Source organism: Diceros bicornis, chromosome 9, assembly GCF_020826845.1.
Source record: "Diceros bicornis minor isolate mBicDic1 chromosome 9, mDicBic1.mat.cur, whole genome shotgun sequence".
Classification (NCBI taxonomy): Eukaryota; Metazoa; Chordata; class Mammalia; order Perissodactyla; family Rhinocerotidae; genus Diceros; species Diceros bicornis.
The window spans coordinates 15,343,336-15,368,409 of record NC_080748.1 but is presented as its reverse complement, the minus strand read 5'-3'; the positions used below and the strand labels follow the sequence as shown (position 1 = coordinate 15,368,409).

General features: G+C 39.2%; 1 long non-coding RNA gene across 1 annotated transcript; it reads right to left on the bottom strand.

Moving 5' to 3' along the window:
* Positions 1-11,069: 11,069 nt before the first annotated feature.
* Positions 11,070-25,011, bottom strand: LOC131410124 (uncharacterized). The gene is made up of 3 exons (XR_009221167.1): positions 23,238-25,011; positions 11,713-11,809; positions 11,070-11,600 (listed from the first exon to the last, which is right to left on the bottom strand). It is a non-coding gene; the product is annotated as an uncharacterized LOC131410124 (long non-coding RNA).
* Between the last annotated feature and the right edge of the window lie 63 nt (positions 25,012-25,074).

Genomic DNA, 25,074 nt, shown 5'->3' with positions numbered 1-25,074 from the left:
TTGAGAAATGGAAAGAGAACCTAAACATTAAAAGAGATTAACGGATCAACCAATTGCAATGTGTGGACTGACTTAGATCCTGATTCAAGAAAAGAAACTGTAAAAAATAATTATGACATTTATGAGACGTTTGGAAATTTGAATACTGGATATTTAATGATGTTAAAGAATTATTGCTTAATTTTTAGGTGTAGTAAAATAATGGTATGATGGCTAGTTAAAAATTTTAACTGATATCAAGTATTCTTTTTCTTGATCTAGGTTACCCAGTGTGTTCAGCTTGTGAAAATTTGGTGAGCAGCTTCTGATTGAAAAATGGGCCAAAGACATTAACAGATACCCCATCAAAGAGGATATACAGATGGCAAATAAACATATGAAAAGATGCCCCACGTCATATGTCATCAGAGAAATGCAAATTAAAACAACAAAATACCACTACCCACCTATGAGAGTGGCCAAAATCTGGAACACTGACATCACCAAATGCTGACAAGGATGTGGAGCAACAGAAGTTCTCATTCGTTGCTGGTGGGAATGCAAAATGGGATGGCCACTTTGGAAGGCAGTTTGGCAGTTTCTTACAAAACTAAATATATTCTTATCATATGCTTTAGCAGTCACACTCCTTGGTGTTTACCCAAAGGAGTTGAAAACTTATGTCCACATAAAAACTCGAACACAAATGTTTATAGCAGCTTTATTCATAATTGCCAAAACTAGGAAGCAATTGAGATATCTTTCAGTAGGTGAATGGTTAGATAAACTTTGGCACATCCAGACAATGGAATATTTTTCAGTGCTAAAAAGAAATCATCTATTAAGTCATAAAAAGACATGGAGGAAACTTAAACGCATATTACTAAGTGAAAGAAGCCAATCTGAAAAGGCTGCATACTGTATGATTCCTACTATATGACATTCTGGAAAAGGCAAAACTATGGAGACAGTGAAAAGATCAGTGGTTGTCAGTGGTTGGGGATGGGTAGTGAGGAGCAATACACAAAGCACAGTGGATATTTTGGATGGTGAAAATACTCTATATGATACTATAAGGATGGATATGTGCATTATACATTTGTCCAAACTTATAGAGTGTGCAACACCAGAAGTGAACCCTAATATAAATAGTAGACTTTGGGTGATTATGATGTATGAGCATAGGCTCATCAATTGTAACAAATGTACCACTCTGGTGGGGGATGGTGATAATGGGGAAGGCTATGCATGTGTGGGGGCAAGGAGTATATGGGAAATCTCTGTAACTTCTCAATTTTGCTGTAAACCTAAAACTTCTCTAAAAAAAAAATCTTTATTTAAAAAAATTTGATTAGCAGCACATTTCTGTATGTGTATTATGCTTCAATATAAAGTTAAAAATGTAAATGCAGGGGCTGGCCCGGCGGCGTAGTGGTTAAGTGCGCACGGTCTTGGTGGCCCAGGTTGGCAGGCCCGGATCCCGGGTGCAGTCTGATACACCACTTGTCAAGCCATGATGTGGCGATGTCCCATATAAAGTAGAGGAAGATGGATGTGGGTGTTAGCTCAGGGCTAATCTTCCACACACACACACACACACACACACAAAGTAAATGCAAATAAAAAATAATGACATAAAATTATCTTTTTAGAAAAAAATAAATGATATGATATCTAGAATTTGCTTCAACATAATACAGATTGGGGGAAAGCAGATGAAGCATAAATGAAACAAGATTGACCCCAAGTTGGTAATTGTTGAAGTTGGGTCATAGACACATGACAGTTTATTATACTCTTGCGTGCACTTTTGTATATATTTGAAATATTCTAGAATAATAAGGTTTTTTTAAGTTTACAGATTTTAAAGTTTTGGTACATATTGCCAAACTGCTCTCCAGAAAAATTGTTCCAATTTTTACTTTACTAGCAGTGTAAATCAACACCCACACATACCAGAATTAATGTAATTTTACAGAAACATAATTAGAGATAATTTCATCACTGGGTATTTTAATTAATACACCAATTAGTTTAAGTTTTTGCTTGGTACAATGTTATAAAGTACAATAAAGATTTTAAATCATCATATGATTTTTTCATTAAAGAATGGCTAGTGAAATAAGTCTAATGTCTAGAGACAACCTGAAATAAATTAGAAAGAAGCTTAAATAAAAATATGAGTAAGCACCTCGAAGTGAACAGACCTACATAAATTATATGAGTACACACACAACACATCTACACACAAAGCATCACAGGGTTGCGTAAAGAGAGTGGATTTTGATATCCTATGAACCTAAGTTAGATCCCAACCCCATACTGCGAACCTTGGGCATTACTTAACCTTTTAAATACTCAATTTAATCATCTGTAAAATCTAAATTATAATATCAGCCACCTTTCAGAGATGTGATAATTCAAAATATTGTATGTGAAGCCCCAAATACAATTCTTGGGATGTTACTTAATAAATGAAAATTATTATTAAATTCTATAGATAAGTAATTTTATGTTCTATAAGAAACCTCTTGGGCTGGCCCTGTGGCTTAGTGGTTAAGTGCGCGTGCTCCGCTGCTGGCGGCCCGGGTTCGGATCCCGGGCGCGCACCGAGGCACCGCTTCTCCGGCCATGCTGAGGCCGCGTCCCACATACAGCAACTAGAAGGATGTGCAACTATGACATACAAGTATCTACTGGGGCTTTGGGGAAAAAAAGGAGGAGGATTGGCAATAGATGTTAGCTCAGAGCCGGTCTTCCTCAGCAAAAACAGGAGGGTTAGCATGGATGTTAGCTCAGTGCTGATCTTCCTCACAAAAAAAAAAAAAGAAAGAAACCTCTTAAAACAAAGATTGGCACAACGTTATCATTATTTACTATATTTTACAAATATGGCAAAGAACAGGAGTTGGTGAGTTTTCAAAGTTGGTGTGGCCAGTGTTCATTCATTCAATTCCTTGGCAGGGATGTTGCTGTTTTTTTAATAACTTGGGAGCATCACTAGGCTGCTGAAGGCACTGCTAGCATTTCAAAGGCATTTCCTTTGAAAATGCAAAGCTTGCAGTAGAGGGGAGGCTGGGGATGAGGAGGCTAAATTTAAGTCAGCAAACAGCTTAATTATCTGTTGCTGAAAAAAGAGGGATGAATTGACTGCCAGTGGAAAGGAGACAAGAGTGAGTCAGAGTCTAGGCACCAGGGAGAGAGTCAAATATACAACTTATTTTACCCAAGTTATTTTACCCATTTCTATGGCCTTACTTACTTCCCTCATGGATGCAACAGCCTCCTCTATGCAGCCCTATTGCCTTAGTAAACAAACTCGCACAAAGTTCTAAAAAGCAATTCTGGGGCCTGGCCCAGTGGTGTAGTGGTTAAGTTCACACACTCCGCTTTGGCAGCCCAGAGTTCGCAGGTTCAGATCCTGGGTGTGGACCTATGCACCGCTCATCAAGCCGTGCTGTGGTGGTATCCCATATACAAAATAGAGGAAGATGGGCACAGATGTTAGCTCAAGACCAATCTCCCTCAGCAAAAAGAGGAAAATTGGCAACAGATGTTAGCTCATGGCCAACCTTCCTCACACACACACACAAAAAAAGCAAGTCTAATCTTGCCATTTCCCTGCTTCCTTTCCCTATAGGTCAAAGCCTAAACTCTGTTGTATATTTTACAGAGCTCTTTGTGACACATACCCCAGCTTGTCTTTCTAATATGATGCTATATGGCCCATGCCAGGCCGTATAGAACTACATGCAAGGTTCTCTCTCTTGCCTCCTTGACTTTGAGTGTTTTGTGTCTTTCTCCTCCAGAAAAACTCCTAGATATTCTTTGAGACTCAACTCAACTTCCCGCTTCTCTAAGAAGCCCATCATAATGCCCATGTAGAGTTAGGCAGGCCTTTATGCTCTCTATAATCCCTGCCTAATATCACTTTATTCTCACTCTAATTACCCTGTATTTTTGTTATTTGTTAATTATTTGTTTAGATGTCTATATCCCCTACTGGACCATGAATTCCTTGAAGATAATCATAATTTGTGTTTGTTTTCTCAACTATTAGCCCAATGAGCACTTCATGTATATTGCACAAATGAATGAATGTGAATGACTATGGAATATTACAGATGACTGTCATGATATTTGTAAGTATACAAATCACAGAAGAACAATCACAGGCAGAACAACATAGGCTAGACAAAGCTGGGTTAGAAATTGAACTCCAGGCTTAGCAGCTGTACGATCTTGGGAGATATATATACTTAACCTTTTTGAGCCTCACATTTCCTCATTTGTAAAACGTTTTATAACTCTCCACTACAGACTTCTATCATTTCTCTCTACACTGAGTAAATTCTAAAATGAAAATCTGACCATGTGACTTCCTGGCTATAACGGCATCTGACTGCCCTCAGGATAAAGTCTCACTTAGAATCCTTACGAGATCCTTAATGATGGGCCCCCAGCTAACCAGCGCAGCCTCATATTTCCCCCTAAGTGTTGATACGACTTTGAGTCCTTCAAAAGGCCAGAGCACTGGCCTTTTGTAGTCAGCCACTACTGACTAATTCTGGCAATCCTTGGGATGAAATCTACTCACCAACCTGGGTTGAGATGTTGCCTTCTGACCCCTGAAGTCTGGGTTAGGTGTCCCTTGTACAGGCATCCATGACACGCTCTACTTCTTCCACTACAGGACATATGTATTAGTCAGGGTTCTCCAGAGAAACAGACCTCATGGAGACATATAATATATATATTATACACACACACACACACACACACACACACACACAGAGAGAGAGAGAGAGAGAGAGAGAGAGGGAGGGAGAGAGAGGTTTATTTTAAGGAATTGGCTCACATGATTATGGAGGAGAGAAAGTCCAAAATCTGCAGAGTGGGCTGTCATGCTGGAGACCCAGGGAAGAGCCAGTGTTGCAATTCAAGTCCAAAGGCCATCTACTGGCAGAATTCCCTCTTGCTTGGGTGGTGGGGGGGAGGTGTCAGTCTTTTGTTCTGTTCAGGCCTTCAACTGATTGGATGATGCTCACCCACGTTATGGAGGGCAATCTGCTTTATTCAAAGTCCACCAATTTAAATGTTAATCTCCTCCAAAAGCACCCTCCCAGAAGCATCCAGAAAATGTTCTGGGCACCATGGCCCAGCAAAATTGACACAGAAAAGTTACCATCACAGCATATCACACCTACCCCATTATTATTGCCTGTGTACTCACCTAAGCCACTCCCCAGATTATAATTCTCTGAGCGCACAGTCTGTGTCTATTTTACAAAATTATGTTCACTACACTTTGTGCAGTACTTAGACACTCCATAAATATATATTGAATATATTTATGTTCAGATTTACTTTTTAGAAAATAGCTTGTCACCTTGTAGAGAATGGGCTATAGAGGAAAAGAATGGCAGCAGATGGTCTGTTTAGGAAGCTATTCCGATAATCCAGGAATGCATTATGATGATGAAGGCCTTCCGAAATGATGAAGGCCTGTGGCCACAGTAGCAGAGAAGAAGGAACAGAATTGAGAGCTATTTAGAAGGTGACAGATTAGATGTAGGGAGTGAGCAAAAGGAAAAAGTCAAGACATTCAGGTTTGGGGTTGGGGAATTAGGTACACGGTGGCATCATTAAATTGGAATAGAAAAATTAGGGGCCTGCCCAGTGGCTTAGCGGTTAAGTGTGTGCACCCCGCTGCTGGTGGCCCGGGTTCGGATCCCGGGCGCGCACCAATGCACCGCTTCTCCGGCCATGCTGAGGCTGCGTCCTGCATACAGCAACTAGAAGGATGTGCAGCTATGATATACTACTATCTACTGGGGCTTTGGGGGAAAAAATAAATTAATTAATTAAATTAAAAAAAAAAAAGAAAAATTAGCAAGAGGAATGGGCCTTGCAGTGGGGGATAGGTAATGTCATCATGAATTCCATTTTGTACAAGGTGCATTTGATTTGCTTGGAAGATCTCCAAGTGGTGGCGTTGAATAGATATATTTGGCTGGATCCGGGAGAGAGGTTAGAGATGAAGATATTGGGAGTTTTCAGTAAGGAAGAACTAGTTGAAGCATTAGACTTGAACAAACTCACTCAAAGAAAATACGGAGACTAACAGAAAAATAAAAGTCTGAGGTCAGAATCTTCAAGATCACTGATAATTAGACAAGTGGGAAGAAGAGGAGCCTGCAACAAAGGATCAGAGAGGTAGGAGGAGAAAGTATCAAAAAGAAGGTCATGGTCGACAATGTCAAATGCCGCAGGGAGAGACAGACAAAAAGGAATCCATAGATCTGGAGATTAGGAGCTCACAGGAGATATTAGTGAAGACAGTTTTCAGGGCACAGTGGGAGATGGAAGCCAGATTTCAGTAGAGTTTAAGCGTGAGTAAGAAGTGAGGATCTTTTCTTAAAACAGGGCTACGAGATTGTTAAGATGTCTGTAATTTACTTTAAAATATTTCACATAGACAAGGTGAAATAAATGTGTGTTCAAGCTACATTCTAGGTACAGCTAGCATTCTAATCAGTCATTCATATGGTGAGGGGGAGGGAGTCAGCCAGCCTTACATCAGAAAGGCTGTGTTCCAGAGGGGGTGACCACCACTCCTTGGGCAATTCATATCTCCATCAACACTACTTTGTTAACTAATGTCAGAAATGAGTTTTCACAATTAGTGGTTTGTAAAATATAATGAAGGATGTTAGAAATGGATTCTTACTGATGTGATTAAAAGTATTCAAATTGAAATATTTTGGAGACACTCCCCACCTGTACCTGAACAAGCGATAAGAATAGAGTGAGGCCTGTAATCGGCATCCTTTGGGACGGTATTCAGCCACAGGTCAGGAGGATTTCTGGTTGTCTAATGCCAACTATGAAGAGTGACAGAATTTTGCCTATGAAATACTATTGCATCTGCTTCAAAAGAAACTTCCATGCAAGGTGGTGGTCAGAGCACTAAAAAAACAAAGAATAAGCTCACAGAAAAGGCTCTATGAACTCTTCCGTGCCCGCTGTATAAATAAAAATGTTTGTTAGTAAATGTCTGTGAGACAGAAACTTGCTTGCAAGGTTACAGGGGAGAAGGAAACCCTTACTCAATTCTAACCATTGAAAGCAACTGTTACTATCAAGAAAGCAAGAGTTGGGTATTACTAAATTTGCTTAGGTCAGGCCGCAATAGAAATAAAAAAGACGGGGGCCGCCCCAGCAGGAGGGATTTTAAGGCTTTGAGAAGGCTCCCTCTCTGCGGTACCAGTTGCTTTGCCTCCTCTGAACTGTCATGGCCTTACCATTCTCAAAAGCATAACCTGTTCCACACGAGATAGATGATTGATTTTATCTTTGCTTAGATGGCAGACAATCAAAATTCTGTGACTTATTCCCCCAGGGAAGCGATCCCAAGAGTTAAAAAGTTATAGTGATAGCTGAATCGTACACTTACAAACAATTAAAATGATAAATATTATCATTTGATTTTACCACATTAAAAAAAGTGATAGTCACAGGGCGATCCAGTAAGAGAACAGATAGAAATTTTCAGGCTCTTGGATAGAAAGAAAATTCTTTGAAAGAAATTAAATGGAAAAAATGAGACTAAACTTTAAAATATTTTCATCTGAAAGCACCAGAGAAATATTGCTGCAGAGATGATAGACAACATTTTTCTGCTCCTAAATTGTCCTGCTTCTCCATTAACTTTCCTGAATGAGGGACCCAAGGACGCTGCCCTACCTGGGAAATCTTGGGATCCCACTGCACTTAGGGCAATGGCATGGTCTCTGTCCTGATGTTCTGCTGCAGTGATGTTCACAGAGCGTAGTCCCCTCCAACCTCTGGTAATAAAGAAGACATAACGCTTTCAGAGGGGACTTTGCCTTGATGCATGTTATAAATTACCTTTAAGAATAAAAATTTCACATTTTCCCTTAAATATCATTAGAATGAGGATTTTAAAAGCAAGAAAAAATTATCAGTCTTTAGTAAAAATGGAAAGTAAAGTATTATCATTTGAGCAAAAGGTAAGCTAATGCAAGTCTCCTTCCACCCCACTGTTGGACACCACAAGCGGGGCTGGCTTCCTGGATGTGGGACCTCCACAGCAGCACAGGGTCCTGTACTCAGAAGGACCCGCTTGCGGTTTAATGTTCTGCTGTCACCATCTTGAAATTCTTAACAATTTTCTTTGCCAAAGGGCCCCGCATTTTCATTTTACACTGGGAGCCACCAAGTATGTCACAGGTGCCGCCCGTGAGCTGTCTACAGTTAAATCTCCGACCACTTGGCTGTCTCTTGTCTGTCCTAGGCTCCCTTTGGGCCCTGCCAAGGACTGGAGTGTCAGCCAGTGGCAACCGACCCAGTCTATCCTTTGGCATCAGAACAGGAGACTCCCCAGCTACCCTTTTCTCCCAAACAAATACACAAGTGCTTTTTGTTTTGTGGATTTTCCTGTTAACAATTATAAGGGAAACAGAATTACCAAAGGAACAATTCCAGAGGTTTCACAATTACACAGTGTCACAGCAATGTCTTTTGTTGTGTGCCGTTATAGTGTCCCTTCTGCAACGGCTGCAGGATTATCGCAGCCCTGTCAGATTTCCACTCACAGACCCAGGCTGTTAGGTGGGCAGGACTCTTTTTTTTTTTTTATTGTGGTAACATTGGTTTATAACATTGTATAAATTTCAGGTGTACATCATTATACTTCTATTTCTGCATAGATTACTTCATGTTCACCACCCAAATACTAATTACAATCCATCACTACACACGTGTGCCTAATCATCCCTTTTACCCTCCTCCCTCCCCACTTCCCCTCTGGTAACCACCAATCCAATCTCTGTCTCTAAGTGTTTGTTTGTTGTTGTTTTTATCTTCAACATAGGAGTGAGATCATAAGGTATTTGACCTTCTCCCTCTGACTTATTTTGCTTAGCATAAAACTCTCAATGGGGCAGGACTCATTTTTCCCCAAAGGCCCTTCTGCCCAGCACAGGTACCAGAACAGGAAATTTCTAGAGAACAACTGAGTACAATACCAAAGTGAAATGTTTCCCAGCAAAGGACTGGAAAAAAGCAAGCTACAAGAGCATGTGTAGGGACCATCCCATTTTGTGAAAAGAAGGAGCAGAAAGAAAAAAAGAAGCAAAGAGGAAACCCCTTATATATATGTATATATTTGTATAAACATGGAGAATGAAGTGGAAGGAGACATTCCATGATGTTAACATTACTTACCTCAGAGAAGTTGGGTGGAGTGAGGCTGGTGGGGAGATGATTGGCTTTTCCTTTAAATACCTTTGTGTTTTTAACTTTTTACGATGAGTATACATTACATGCACTTCTCTCAAGTTCAATTACATTTTATAGCATTATTTTACAGTGATCAAACTTAAAATTTTTATAATAATTTTAACTTGAACACTTTGAAATCCTCCTAAAATTAAATTTATTCGTGTATTTTCTACAAGACATACTTCTGCTTTAAGTTTAGAGTTAACATAGTTACGGTTAAGAGTGTGGACTTTGAAGGCAGATTGCATGATTTTGAATGCTGGCTGTGCCTCTTACTAGCTCTATGACCTTGAGTAAGTTGTAGTTATAAAACCCTTCTGAGCCTCAGTTTCTTGGTTTGTAAAATAGGGATGATAATAGGATCTACTTCACAGGACTGTTTGGGAGATTCAATGAGTCAACCACGTAATGCATTCAGAATAGTGTCTGGCACAGAATAAGCACTACATGTTAGTTACTTTTAAATTCTCTGGGTTGAGAACCCATTACTTATGAACATAGATTATAGAAGCTGAGGCTTTTGAAATAGTCTTTTTTATTGCCACAGTACTAAAAATCTCTGTAGTAATATATTGTGCAAATGCTCATAAAACTGCTATGCAGTATGAATTTTAGGTAACATGCTATCTATAACAACTACAGTAAAAGCTTGACTATGTACTAGATGTTTAAATTATAATAGAAGAAGGTTCTCAGGTTATAGTGCATGAATAATAAACATGGAACAAAGGACGCAGCAAGAACACTTTTACACACAAATCAAATTCAGCACAACATCAACGGGTGTTTAAGGATTGTAAAATGGTCCAGCATTGTGGGATGGGCTGTGGGAGGAGCCTAGTGGGTGCAGAGATGTGGATGTGCTGAGGAGGCAATAGTAGGTAGCCTTGGTGCTGCCTTCTGGAACACTTCACCAGATTCTTCACAACCAGAAAGGCAGAAACAGGCAAAGGACATTGCCCATGGACTGTCTTTCCTTGTTAAATAAATAGGTCTTCCTTTCAGATAATGTCCTAAGGAACATGACTTTTCTCTTCTTCATCCCTTTGCCTCTTCACCATGACCTTTTCCCCATCTGCCCCACGCTTGACCTTTCTACAGCACTCATCACTCTCAGCTGGCACTGTCCCCCTCCCTAATGCTCCCTTCTGGGGCACTTTGCTACACTTGTCCCCCTATTCCTTTTACTGTGCAGTGGCTCTTTGGATCCCTCATCTCTGAACAGAGGTACACACAGCTTAATCTTTTTTAAAATGTTGATTCATTTAATAGTTAAATATGCATACACACATTCACATGATTTAAAATTCAAAGGTACTAAAGAGTATTCTGTGAAAAGTCTGCTTTCTCACCCCCAGCCCCTCCCCAAAAGCAACCAATGTGTTTCATGTATTCCTCCCAGAGACATTTTATACACACATATGTGTGTGCCTATATATTGCATATGTGTGTACATATACACATTCATAAATATGCACATTTTTCCATCTTTTTTACACATAGTAGCATACAGTACACACTCTTAAGCATCTTGATTTTCTCAAATAACAACATAACTCAAAGATCATTCTGGGGTTGGCCTGGTGGTGTAGTGGTTAAGTGCGTGTGCTCCACTGTGGCGGCCCAGGGTTCGGATCTCGGGTGTGCACTGATGCACCGCTTGTCAAGCCATGCTGTGGTGGTGGAAGGAAGATGGGCATGGGTGTTAGCCCAGGGCCAATCTTCCTCAGCAAAAAGAGGAGGATTGGCAGATGTTAGCTCAGGGCTGATCTTCCTCACACACACACACAAAAAGATCATTCTATATAAATACAGAAAGAACTTCCTCATTCTTTTTTTCTGCTACATAGTATTCCATTGTGTGAATGTACCACCATTGTTTAATAAGTCTTCTGTTGATGGACATTAAGTTGTTTTTAAATTTTTCTTCTTGACGTCAAGAACTAGTTCTGAGCTTCTTGTTTTTCTGATTCTATGTGTTTTCCCCTGGAGTATCTCATTCAGTTATAGCTTTACTGATCATTAGGCACTAGGTAGCGGACAACCAAATTATCTCCTGCTCTGTTTTCTTTCCTGACCTAAGTCACACATTTCCAACTGCCTATTAGGAATCTCATTTAGAAGAATCCACTCTCTCAAACTAAACATATCTAAAACAGAAAATAATCTTCCCTGCCCATCCCATTTTGCTTGTGTTAATTTTATCTGGGATATATAGCATTTATTCACAATTCCCCTCACTTATCTACACACACCCATGCTGCTGTTGCCATGTTTGTGATGTTCCATTCTTCAGCCCACAACCAAGTACTGTCCTAGAAAGAGAAAAACCAGAGTTGTACGGTTGTATGGTTGGATGGAGATACCCAAGAGACCATTAGATTGAATGTGTGAATACCCAATCTTGAAATGCCATTTGAGTTATACCTCCCATCTCATCACTGAGAACCTTCAGAAGGTGTTCTCGTAAGTTCCATGTGGATCAGTTCATCTTTTATCTCCTTTGGTTTTAGAGATAGCCAACCTGAGGGAATCAAAATCAACTGGTAACAAGGGTGAGGTTTCTGATACTAAAACAGCCTATTAAGGTAGGGTAGGATCACCTCAATGAGAACAGCAGGGGGGAACCTCCTTGTCTTCAGTTCTAAGGCATGACACCTGTGATGTGCAGTGGCACAGCCCTTTATCTCTTTCCTATAGCCCTATGAAATAAGGAGAGTACTTGCTCAGGAGAAGATGGTCATCACAGCACTGGAATGTTACAAGAAACTAAACAAGTGCAAGACCCTAGAATGAACTGCAGCAGAGACATCAGCACCATCCTACTGAGGGAAAACATTGTGGCAGCATAGAAACACTTCCCAAATGAAACAGGGAAGGTAAGTACAGATGCAGGAGTCACACAAGAGCAGAAAGACCTCGGATAAGAGAGAGTGCTGGGAGTCTAGCACGTTTTATTTTTAGGTAATAAATTATATACATGGCTATATTTATAAATGGGTGTCTAACTTTTCATCTTCCATGGGTGGGTTTAAATACATTGGGTGAAGATTTTAATTTCTGGAGAGAATCCTGTGTTGGAACATCTATGGCTTAGTTGAATGTAAAAACGAGAGTCTAGCTTCCAGTTTAAAATGGAAGCCAGGAAGGATGCCACAAATAGCCCAGATATTCTGAGGAATTTTTTGGAAGATATAAAGCTGATAAGATTAACTAAATATAGAGTTAATAAACCACACAATAACTTGTACATACTTAACGTGTACAATTTGGATGTTTTGACATACGTATTCATCTGTGAAAGCAACAACACAAACAAGATAAAGAACATATCTATTGCCCCGGAAAGTTCTTTGTGCCCCTTTGCAGTCCCTCCCTCCTACCTCTAACTCCCAATCCATCTAAACCCCTCCCCTCATCCCTAGGCAACAGTTGATTTGCTTTTTGTCACTAGACATTAGTTTACATTTTCTAGAACTTTAGATGAAGGGAATCATACTGTATGTACTCTTTTTTGCCTGGCTTCTTTCACTCAACAATGTTATTTTGAGAGTCATCCATGTTTTGTATGTATCAATAGTTCTTTTTTTGTGGAATAGTCTTTCATTATATGGACATACCAATTTACTTATCTATTGACCTGTTGAGGCATATTTTCCAATATCCATTGTTTCCAACTTTGGACCATTACAAATAAAGTTGTTATAAACATTTTTTCATCTGTGTACAAATATTTGTTTGGATATATGTTTTCATTTCTCCTGGGTGAATACCTAAGATTGGAATGGGTGGATCACATGGTCATGGATATATAACTTCTTAAGAAACTACCAAACTATTTCCCAAGTGGTTGTACCATTTTACATCCACCATTAATGCATGAGAATTCCAGTGGCTCCACATCCTTGCCAACACTTGTTATGGTCAGTCTTTTACTTTTAAGCATTTTAATAGACATGTAGTAACATATATCATTGTGATTTAATTTGCACTTTTCTCATCACTAATGATGTTGAGCATCTTTTCATGCTTATTTTCCATTCATATACCTTCTTTGGTGAAGTGTCTATTCAAATTTTTGCCTATATTTTAAAAATTAGGTTTTATTATCATTGGGTTTAGAGAGTTCTTTATATTCTGGATGCACATCCTTTAGCAGATATGCAGTTTGCAGAAATTTTGTGCCAGTCTGTGGCTTGTCTTTTTATACCATTAATAGTGCCTTTCAAAGAACACAAATTCTTAATTATCATTTGCCATTGTTTATCCAACATTTATCCATTGTTTTCTTTTATGGGCATGCTTTTGATGTTCAATATAAGAAATCTGCTTAATCCAAAGTAAAAAATTGTTTTTCCTATATTTTCTTTCAGAAGTTTTATATTTTGGGGATTTATATTAAAGTCTATAATACATACTGTGCTATTTCTGAATATGGTACAAATTACGGATCTTAATTCTTTCTCTTTTCTTTCTTTAAATATGGATACGCAATTGTTTCAGGACCATTGGTGATAAATTTGCTCAGTATTTATATACCCAAAAAAGTCTCTATTTCACCCTTGTTTTTGAAATATAGTTTCACTGGAGATAGAATTATAAGTTGACCATTTTTTTCTTTCATTAATTTAAAGATGTTTCTCGACTACAGTGCATTTTTATTTTCTATTTTTGTGTTAGTTTTCCTTCTTCCTGACTAGACTGTAAGACCTCAGAGTGAAAGATCATGTGACCTCATGATTTGAACCGAGCAGGCCTTTTATAAATGTTTGCTGATTTGACTCGCTCCCTGTTTCATGTAAACCAAGTCTATCTTCTATCAATCTCTTGGTCACCTGGCCCTTTTTTTTTTTCGTGAGAAAGATTAGCCCTGAGCTAATATCCGTTGCCAACCCTCCTCTTTTTGCTGAGGAAGATTGGCCCTGGGCTAACATCCTTGCCTATCTTCCTCTACTTTATATGGGACACCACCACAGCATGGCTTGACAAGTGGTACATTGGTCTGCCCCCGGGATCCAAACCTGTGAACCCTGGGCCGCCAAAGTGGAGCGTGCAAACTTCACCGCTATACCACTGGGCTGGCCCCCACCTGGCTCTTTTTCAAGGATTAGTATTTCTTGTGACTTCCCAAGTCCTTTTTTCCTCTTCCTATCAACTTCCTTGATAAATGATGAAACAATGTCCTATTTTTCATTTATTCAACAAATATTTATTGAGCATCTACTATTTGCCAAGTAATGTGCCAGTTGTTGGAGATGAAGCTGTGAACAAAGCAGACCAAGCCATTTTCTTCATGAGGACCACCTTTCATTGGGGGAGACAGACAATGAATAAACAAACAAACAAATAAATAAAATAATTACAGGGCCAGCCCCTTGGCTTAGTGGTTAAGTGCACACACTCTGCTGCTGGTGGCCTGGGTTCGGATCCCGGGCGCACACCGAGGCACCGCTTCTCCGGCCATGCTGAGGCCACGTCCTGCGTACAGCAACTAGAAGGATGTGCAGCTATGACATACAACTATCTACTGGGGCTTTGGGGGAAAAAAAATAAATAAATAAAAATTATAAATAAAATAATTACATGTAATTTGTGCAATGAGAAAACTAAAGGACATGCTGTGATGGAGAATGACAAGGAAACACACTATGAATAGAAAGATCAGGAAAGTCTTTAAGAAGAGACAATTTCAGCAGAGACTGGAGGAAGAACATTGATGAATAAATTGCATATTTGGGGATGTGGGAGAAGTGAGAGGAATCTGGAAGGTCTGGCTCCAATTTGGGGCAAGGTATTTGGAATTTGGTCAGGACTGGCTACATAATTTGCAGGTCCCAGTGCAAAAAAAAAAATGCAGAGCCCCTTGTTCAAAACACAGCAAAAAGTTACCATTAAAGGTAAAAAGATATAAAATTTTTTCCTGTCTTGGTGGTTATTACTTGCTATTTAATGTTGTGCTCCCTTGGACATGGGGATACTCACAGGGCAAGTGTAGACCCTCACAGGTGCCAGGTGCTCTGCCCTTTGACTTGACATGTATGTGCATTCGTGCTGGGCTCCTTCTCCTTCTGGAGCATGCTCCATAAGCCACTGGACTTACAAACCACTAATTCAAAGATTAAACTATTAAGAATTTTAAGATGGCAATCACAGAGCACTAAACCCCATCCAGGGTGCCATTCTAATCATAGGCTCCATGCAACTGAATGGGTTGCACACTGTTAAGGACTGAATGTTTGTGTGTCTCCAGAATTCATATGTTGAAATCCTCCCCCCCAGTGTGATGGTATTTGGAAGTAGGGGCTTTGGGAGGTAATTAGGTCATGAGTGTGGAGCCCTCATGAATGACATTAGTGCCCTTATAGGAAGAAACACCAGGAAGATGATTTCTCTCTTTGCCATGTGAGGATAAAATGAGAAGACAGTGATTTGCAAACCAGGAAGCAGATTCTGGATTTGCCTTCACTAGATGCTGGATTTGCCTGTGCCTTGATCTTGGACTTCCTAGCCTCCAGAACTGTGAGAAATAAATGTTTATTGTTTAAACAACCCAATCTATAGTAATTTGTTATAGGAGCCCTGATGGACTAAGACCTATGCCCATGAAGCTGGCCCTGCATCGGGATCATCATTAAATGAACAGAAAGATTGAAAATTGTGGTCTGCAATTTTTGTGTTATAGAATTATTTTTGCCTTAGAAACAATCTAAATTTCCAACAGGAGGGAAATGCTTAAGTATACCATTACATGTAGGTTATGGGTAATTATTTGACCATTAGCCATGACTGTAAACATTTTATTTATTTATTTATTTTTTGTGAGGAAGATCAGCCCTGAGCTAACATCCATGCTAATCCTCCTCTTTTTGCTGAGGAAGACCGGCTCTGAGCTAACATCTATTGCCAATCCTCCTCCTTTTTCTTTTTTCCCCCTAAAGCCCCAGTAGATAGTTGTACGTCATAGTTGCACGTCCTTCTAGTTGCTGTATGTGGGACACGGCCTCAGCATGGCCGGAGAAGCGGTGCCTCGGTGCGCACCCGGGATCCGAACCCGGGCCGCCAGCAGCGGAGCGTGCGCACTTAACCGCTAAGCCACAGGGCTGGCCCAAAAACATTTTAATCATATGGAAAAAATGGTTATGCTATGTTGGTAATTGAAAGAAGTAGGATTTTTAAAAATTGAATTCTGATTCTGTGATCCAAGCTACATAAAGAGAAGAAAGACGCATAGAAAATCTGAAAGGAAAGATGCCAAAATCTTGTTTCTCTGGATGGTAAACCGACATATAATACTTTTAACATCTCTCTGGGGCCTTTTGTCATTTTTTTGGCTGTCTAGTATCCAATCCCAGCCTTCCCAATAGTATAGCCATCTCCCTGGTGGAGAATACCACATTGTATGTCATCTTGGGGCTGGGCGGGTGGGGGCGGGTAGAGCTGCAAAGAAAGCTAAAGGGGCCAGGTTTACAATCTCCCCTCTCTCGTACAATCAGTGTATGGGCACATGACCTAGGATTTGGATAATCAAATGTTTCTCCTGGGATTTTGCATCTTGATCTAATGTTGAAAGGCTATGGAGATGGTCAAAGACTCACTGCAAGCAACATTCACCGCACTTCTGACAAGACTTTTCTGCTGATGTACTTACTGTTGCTGTGGTTCCTGCAGGGAGCCTTTCTTGCACAACCCTTGCATCAGTCCATTCATTTCCACACTGGGTCTCTGGCTAGTCCTGGGTTCTGTGTCCTCTGATATCTTTTCTACAAATTCTCTTCTGCTTGATCTAGTCAGAGTTGGTGTCTATGGCTAGCCCCAAGTTATATAACTTCTTTATTCTTTCTATATTTCCACATTTTCTGTGATAACAGTGTATCACTTTAATAAAATAGAGGAAAAAAATTTTAAACATGAAAAACACTACCAAACCATCCCCCAATCACTCTCCTCTCAGCAATGTTAGACAATGACTGAGTTAACAATAAATTGAGCTTCTGCATTTCTAGGTTATACAAAAATAAATGTCATCTTTATGTAATGAAATGTCATTATTTTTTAAAATAGAGTTTACTGCATGGTAACTACAAATATTTACAATGGAAAAATCAATAGATCACATCACTGATGGAAAACTGGTGAAGCCATAAAAGTCATATATGAGGTTTTATAGAAGCTGTATATTTTTTAAAAAACCAAATATATCGACCAGTTCTTCTGAAAGATTGCTTACAAGGTATACTTTCCAATGACCTTGGCACTAAACGGCCAAAAAAGATGTTATTTCTACAACTTCTGATTAGAAGCACAAATGGCTTCATGTACAAAATCAATAAAAATTTGTGGGAATTAATTATATTCCATGAAATAAAACTATAAAATATTTTACTGCTTAAATTAATTTAACCCAGGGCCAGCCCCATGGCTTGGCGGTTGGGTGCGCGCGCTCCGCTGCTAGCGGCCCGGGTTCGGATCCCGGGCACGCACCGACGCACCACTTCTCCGGCCATGCTGAGGCCGCGTCCCACATACAGCAACTAGAAGGATATGCAGCTATGACATACAACTATCTACTGGTGCTTTGGGGGGAAAATAAATAAATAAATAAAATCTTTAAAAAATTAATTTAACCCAACCCTCTGAAATTTCCTGTTCTAGATATAGAAATTAGCAAATGCAGATTTTCTCTATGAATAGGATAAAAATTTATGTGGCTTTGTAGCAAGATAGTTTTATTTTAAGAAGAGTTTCCTTAGGGTTCATTGAAAAGAACTGCTTATCTCTTCTTTCATTTTTTGGTATCATTTTATTTGTGTGAAGTCCGGTATGCCATATCCATTGTAAAGTTTTGGTTTTTCCATGAAGACTGACTGAAAGATGAGTAGGGGTAATAAAGCCCATCACTGGAAAATGTACTTGTTAGAAGATCTAATGATGGGCAGACAAAGGCCTGCACCAACTTGAGAAACTAGCTGGCCACTGCCTTGGTCTCATTACACCTGTGTCATTACTCTCTTCCTTGCTATCACCACTGCTAGGGAAAAACTTTCTCTCTTGCTTCTCTGTTTAGGATTTACTCTCACTGTCACTTTCAAGGACAAGTGCACTAAGCACCATAAGGAAATAAATGTATTGTTTTCTTATTTATAAAAGGATTTGGTGTCATTTTGGGAGCAGGGCAATATAAATCAGACAGGCAGGAGAAATGAACTGGGGCTTGGCTTAAGACCTATTGCAAGTTGTCTGTAATTTATTTTCAAATACTTTGGCATAAACAATGTGATATTAACGTGTGCATGTTAGTTTAAATTTACACCCTAAGGGTGGTCTGTACCCTAATCAGGAATATATATTTCAGAGATGGTTAGCTAACATTTAATAAGAAGGCTTTTCTTTATAAATATGATATAAAAACAAGATGGCTCCAAAGTATTGGTAAACTCTCATTTTGCAGACATGAATAACTTCAAGGAGGCAGAAAACAGGAGGGCCCTAAGGAAACCAATGCATGCCATATGAAGCATTCTAGTGGGCTAAGATTTTTCTTTGGCTATATACAAAAGTTCAAAGATGGTGCACACCAAGAGTAGTACTGACTTATAAGAATATTAATGGGAAAGTTAAAGTTCTACATGAACAAAAATGCGAGGATATCAAAATATGGCTTATTAAAGAATGTTCAGAGAAAGAAGATCTAAGGAGACTGGGAAAGTAGAACTCCTCAACTATTTTGTTTCTAATTTCTCCATCAGTGACTAATCTTTGACACCAAAACCTGATTAAGATATGACAAAAAAAATTACAAACCAACATCACTTACAAACACTAATGCAAAAATTCTAAAAAAAATATAGTGAACAGGGGCTGGCCTGGTGGCGTTGTGAAGTTCAGTGCGTTCTGCTTTGGCAGCCTGGGTTCGCAGGTTCGGATCCCGGGCATGGACCTACATCACTCGTCAGCCACACTGCAGCAGTGACCCACATATAAAAAATAGAGGAAGACTGGCACAGATGTTATCTCGGGGCTAATCTTCCTCAGGAAAAAAAAAATATATATATATATATACACATAGTGAACAATCTCAGTTACTACATTAAGAAAACATGTATTATGACGAACTGGGATTTATACCAAGTATGAAATTATGGTTCAACATTAGGAAATATTAATATAATTCTCCTGAGGGAAAAAAATATATATATGTGTGTGTGTATATATATATCTATCCTAAAGCCAGAATCTTATTTAATGGAGAAACACTAAAGACATTTCCACTAAAGTCAGGAACAAGGCAAGGATGATCACTATGTCCATTACTATATTGTGCTGAAAGTATTAGCCAATGCAATTAGAGAAGAGAAATCAATTAGAGGTATAAGAATTGAAAAAGAAGAAGAAAAAATGATCTCCGTTTACAGATGACATGATAGTATACCTATCAAACCCTAGAGAATCAATGCTAAAACTAACTCAAATAATAAAACAATTCAGTGAGATAGCAGGATATGAAATTAATATAAAAAACAACAGCCTTAACCTACACAAATAATAACAAGTTAGAAGAGCTCATGAAAGAAAAAAATCTCATTTACAATAGCAACAAAAAAGATAAAATACTTAGGAATAAACTTAACCATAAATGTTCAAAACCTATGTGAAGGGCATTATAAAATATTCCTGACACAAAAATTGACTTGAACACATAGAAAGACAACCATTCTCAGTTAGGATGTGTCAATATTACCCATATATCAGTTCTCCTTTAAGTTAATTTATGAATATAGTACAATCTCAATTTTAAAAATACCAAAAAGCTTTTTCTTAGAGCTGGGTAAATTGATACAAAAGTTTATATGGAAAAATACACTTAAGGATATCTTAAGGATACCTAGGGAATTACTAAAAAGGAAAAGCTATTAGGGAGGGGGGCTGATAAGCCCTACAAGATACAATTAAAATAGTGTAGTACTGCCACATGAACAGACACAAAGACCAATTGAATAAAATAGAAAATCCAGGCTCATGTGGACATTTAACACATGATAAAAGTGATATCTCAAGCCACTGGTACAAAGATGGACTGTTTAATAAATCACATTGAGGAAAAACACTAGGAATTCATTTTTTATATCATATATAAGTATAAACTCCAAATGGATTGGAGATCTAGCAGAAAGCATGAATGAATTTCTCTTAACCTGCGTGTAGGTGAAAGTTTTCTGGCTATGACTTAAAGTCTAGATGTAATAAAAGAACGATGAGTTTTACCAAAAAAATTAAAAAATAAAAAATTTTTACATGGGAAAAAAATCCAAGCACAGTAAAAAGACACATAAATAAGGAGAAGGTATTGTAAGAAATATGCCAGAAAAAGGGCTAATATCCCCAATATATAAAGACATTTTTAAATAGAGTAATAAAAGATTTTACAAATTCAATAAAACATGAGTCAATGACAGACAGTCCAAAAAAAGATACAAAAATCACCCTCACTCATAATAAGACAAATGTAAATTAAAACTACGCTGACACACCATTTCTCACTCATTATGTTGGAAAAAGTTCAGGTAAATTGGCACTTTCATATATTGCTGGTGGGAATGCAAAATGATACAACCTTTACAGAAGAGAATTTGGCAATATGTAGTACACATGGATTTACTCTTTGATCTAGCAATCCCACTTCCAGGAATTTACTCTAAAGATAGACCTCCTAAAATATAAAAACACAAGGTTACTTATTGTAGCATTATTTATAATCGCAAAATATTGGATACTACCTAAACATCCAAGCATCAGATTTGAAGTAAATAAACTATGATACATCTACACAATGGAGTACTATGCAGCTGTAAAAAAGAATGAAGATCTCTACAAGTCCATGCAAAGTGATCTCCAGAAGATACTGTTAACTGAAAAAAATAAAATGCAAAACAGCATGTACGGTATGTTCACTTTGGAGAAAGAAAAGAGAAATAAGAAAACATAGGGCCGGCCCCATGGCTTAGCGGTTGAGTACGTGTGCTCCGCTACTGGCGGCCCGGGGTTCGGATCCCAGGCGTGCACCGACGCACCGCTTCTCCGGCCATGCTGAGGCCGTGTCCCACATACAGCAACTAGAAGGATGTCCAGCTATGACATACAACTATCTACTGGGGCTTCGGGGGAAAATAAATAAATAAATAAATAAATAAATAAATAACAAAAAAACCCCCATATATTTATCTGCTTATTTTTGTAGAAAGAAACACAAGAAGAATAAATCAGAAAACAAAAAAATTGTATACATATAAAGGGTGGTAGGAAAAAGGGTTGAAAAGATAGGGGAGAGAGTGGTATCTCTCCGAGTATACCTTTTCATATGGTTTCGATTTTTGGAAGCATTATTAGTCTACATATTTCAAAAGCAAAATGAAGTCATCAATAGTGGAAGGAAAAATAAACTAAAACTAGAAATAGAAGAAAATGAATGCGAAAGACGACATGGAGACACAGGGAGGAGAAGACGACCATCCACAAGCCAAGGAGAGGCCTCAGGGGAAGCCAACCCTAGTGTTCCAAGCACCCACTGTGCGTTCAGAACTGCCTGAGGCTCGGAGGATGCAAGGAGAATGCCTGCTGCGGGCGCTGCCCGGAGACATACTGCTCCTGGAGCGAGGAATGTGATGTGATGACCCCAGGGCAGAGAGTCTGTGCTGATAGCCATCATCAATGACAACTGAAAGATCTGGGTAGAGGGTGTTGCTCCCTCTTTGATGCACGCCAAGTAAAACAAAAGACTGCCAGGAACTAAGACCAGACAGATGACCCCACCCTGGGACCAGATGCCTCCTGCGCCTGGAGACCAGCCCTCTATATAACTGGCCTGTAGTCTTTGTTCTGTAAGATGGTTCTTTCAGACATAGTCGGCCATCCTCCCCCTTGCTAGCAAGCTGTAATAAACTGCCCTTTCTCTGCCACCGTCAAAAAAAAAAAAAAAAAGAAAGAAAATGAACGCAAGTGCATTACAAATGATTAACGTAAAACCACTGACGTGGGATAGGGTGGGATGAGAGAACTAATCCAAGTAAGTTTTGCACATAGTACTTTGACTTTCAACCCTCAATCTAGGGGAGAAAAACTACAAACAAGGCTTGAATCCTTTTTAGTAGGTTTGCTTTTGTAATTATAGGAATGTAGCAATTCTGAAACTATTTTATGTGCAATGTAAGTAAATGCGTTGTTGCTATTAGGAAATAAGGTTCTCACTGTTGAACAAGGCAGATACAAATATGAAATGGGGAAGGCAACAAAGAACATGTGGAATTGGATTGAAATTGTAAGTACCAATATTCATGACTTCTTATAATTTTATTTATTTATTTTTCCCCCAAAGCCCCAGTAGATAGCTGTATGTCACAGTTGCACATTCTTCTAGTTGCTGTATGTGGGACGCGGCCTCAGCGTGGCCGGAGAAGCAGTGCGTTGGTGTGTGCCCGGGATCCGAACCCGGGCTGCCAGCATCAGAGCGCACGCACTTAACCGCCAAGCCACGGGGCCGGCCCCATGACTTCTTAAATGAAAAAAATATACATCTATTCCCCTCTCCTCAACTTCTGTCTTCTGAGGACCTAAAAGCAATAATACCCCAGCATCAATAAGCACACTTAGTGCCAAAGTCTTAGCTTCTAAATACCGTTCTCTAATAAAAAACAGAAGAAACCAAGGCTTTTGGAGAAATTGTTGATTCCAGGACAGGAGTAATGAATGTACAAGACCAGCCTGGAAAAGCTTACTGTGCCACAGGTAAGGAAGTGCTTAATGTGCAGGTCAAAAGGAGCCAAGCTGCGTTGACCAAATCTCAGATAATTTGAGCATCAAAATAAATAAGGATGAGGGAGAAGAGACAAATCTCCCATGCAGAAGAATTCCAAATAAATTACGTAATACTGTAATGAAGGGGGAGCATAACAACTTACTCTAGAAATGTGTGCTGTGCACGGTGACTTCCTTCCAAGGAGTCCAGTATGGAAAGGGGAAAAAAGAGCAAATTTACGTTGGAGAAACCTGCCAAACACTACGTTTTGGTGATCAAGTTCAACATAAACAATCATTAATTATGTTGGCAGTGTGCACCCTTGCTATGACATGATGAAAATGACACTTTACCTCTGTGATCTTCCTCACAAAAACCCATAACCCCAGTCTAATCATGAGGAAAACATCAGATAAATTCTAATAGAAAGGCATCCTGCATGATACCTGACCAGTTTTCCTCAAAATTGTCAAGGTCATAAAAACAAGTAGAGTCTGAGAAACTGTCACAGCCAACAGGAGCCTAAGGAGAAATGACAACTACATATAACACAGTATCCTGGAACAGAAAGGACATTAGGTAAAAACTAAGGAAATCTAAATAACTATGGACCATAGTTAATATTAATGTATCAATATTGGTTCATTAATTATAACAAAAATAAGGAGGGCTCTTCTTTATAGCAGCATCAGGACTAATAAATATGGAGGGCTTGAAGGAGTTAAAAAAAAATCAACAATTTGTAACCATCATTGTAAAGATGGGTTGCAGCAAGAATCAATAGAAGGTGAACCACAAAGTAGAGTTTAATTAGGAGTAAGATATTTGCTCGGTCTCAAAGAATCTCCTCACAGATTCCTCAGTAGTTGCAAGGGGGAAAATACACAGTGGAGAAACTGGACACCTTGATTGAGTGGTAAAGCTTAACATCACCTTATAATGGATAGACATCCTGTGCCTCTGGCTGTAATATCCTGAGGACACAACTTCACTTATGTGCTTGTTTCCATAGAGGATGCATAACTTGAATCTAATCACAAGGGAACATCAGACCAAGGTCGATGTCGGAATTTGTATTTGAGGAAGATTCTTTGCAAGGGGATGCATTGCTTTGGCAAGCCCTCTTGGTCATAAGGCTGTTGTTACATAATCAATGCAAATATTCCAGACTGTGATTGTAACTCTTGTATTTATAAATCAGAACGCTATCGCAACAAAAGATTTATTTAAACATGAAGACATTAGCAGTTTCCTTTGTGGGACAAAAAAAGAATGCAAAGGAGGGAGCGGGTCTAGAGAGCGGGGAGGTGGCGGGAAGAGAGAAGGGACCCTGAGCTGAGGATTGCCCGTTGTTCGGTTTGTATTTATTTCTAATTTAACAAACACTTACACAGCACATTTTTATCAGGCGCTGTTCTAAGCGCTTTTCACAAATTGACTTTTTCAATGGTAATGCTCAGTAATTGGTCTTTATCTCCCAAAACAAAACAAAACACAGATATGACACGAAATAATTTTCTCATAAGTCTTTTTTCTGTTATCAAAGCTCTGCTGCAGTGATTCTCTCCTTCGACAAAAGAACAGGAAACTACAATTACCGAAGGGTTTTTCGTTGAAACGTCGGCAACCCTACTTGGCGATACCAAATGTTCTATTCCCTTTGAAAAGCCTGATTCTTTGTCTCCTAGAAAGCCTTAAAAGCATGCACTGAGAACAGCGATCGTATTCGTTTGGGGTGCCAGGCACTCACGTTCTCCTTTCGTTTATGGGTAAACCTCAGAGAAGGTTGCAGCCTTTTTTCGCCAAACTTAATATTTCTAAATAACTTCCTCGCTCCAGATCTATAAACTCGTTCCGGTCTGCGATTGTTGCCGTTAGTGCGTATCTCACGCAGTGGATTCTGGGAGACCAAGTCTCGTTACGGTGAGGTTTCCAGGCCGGGTGTGAACGCCAGACTTCAATTCCCACAATGCCTGGCGCGAATCCGTAATTCTTGCCGG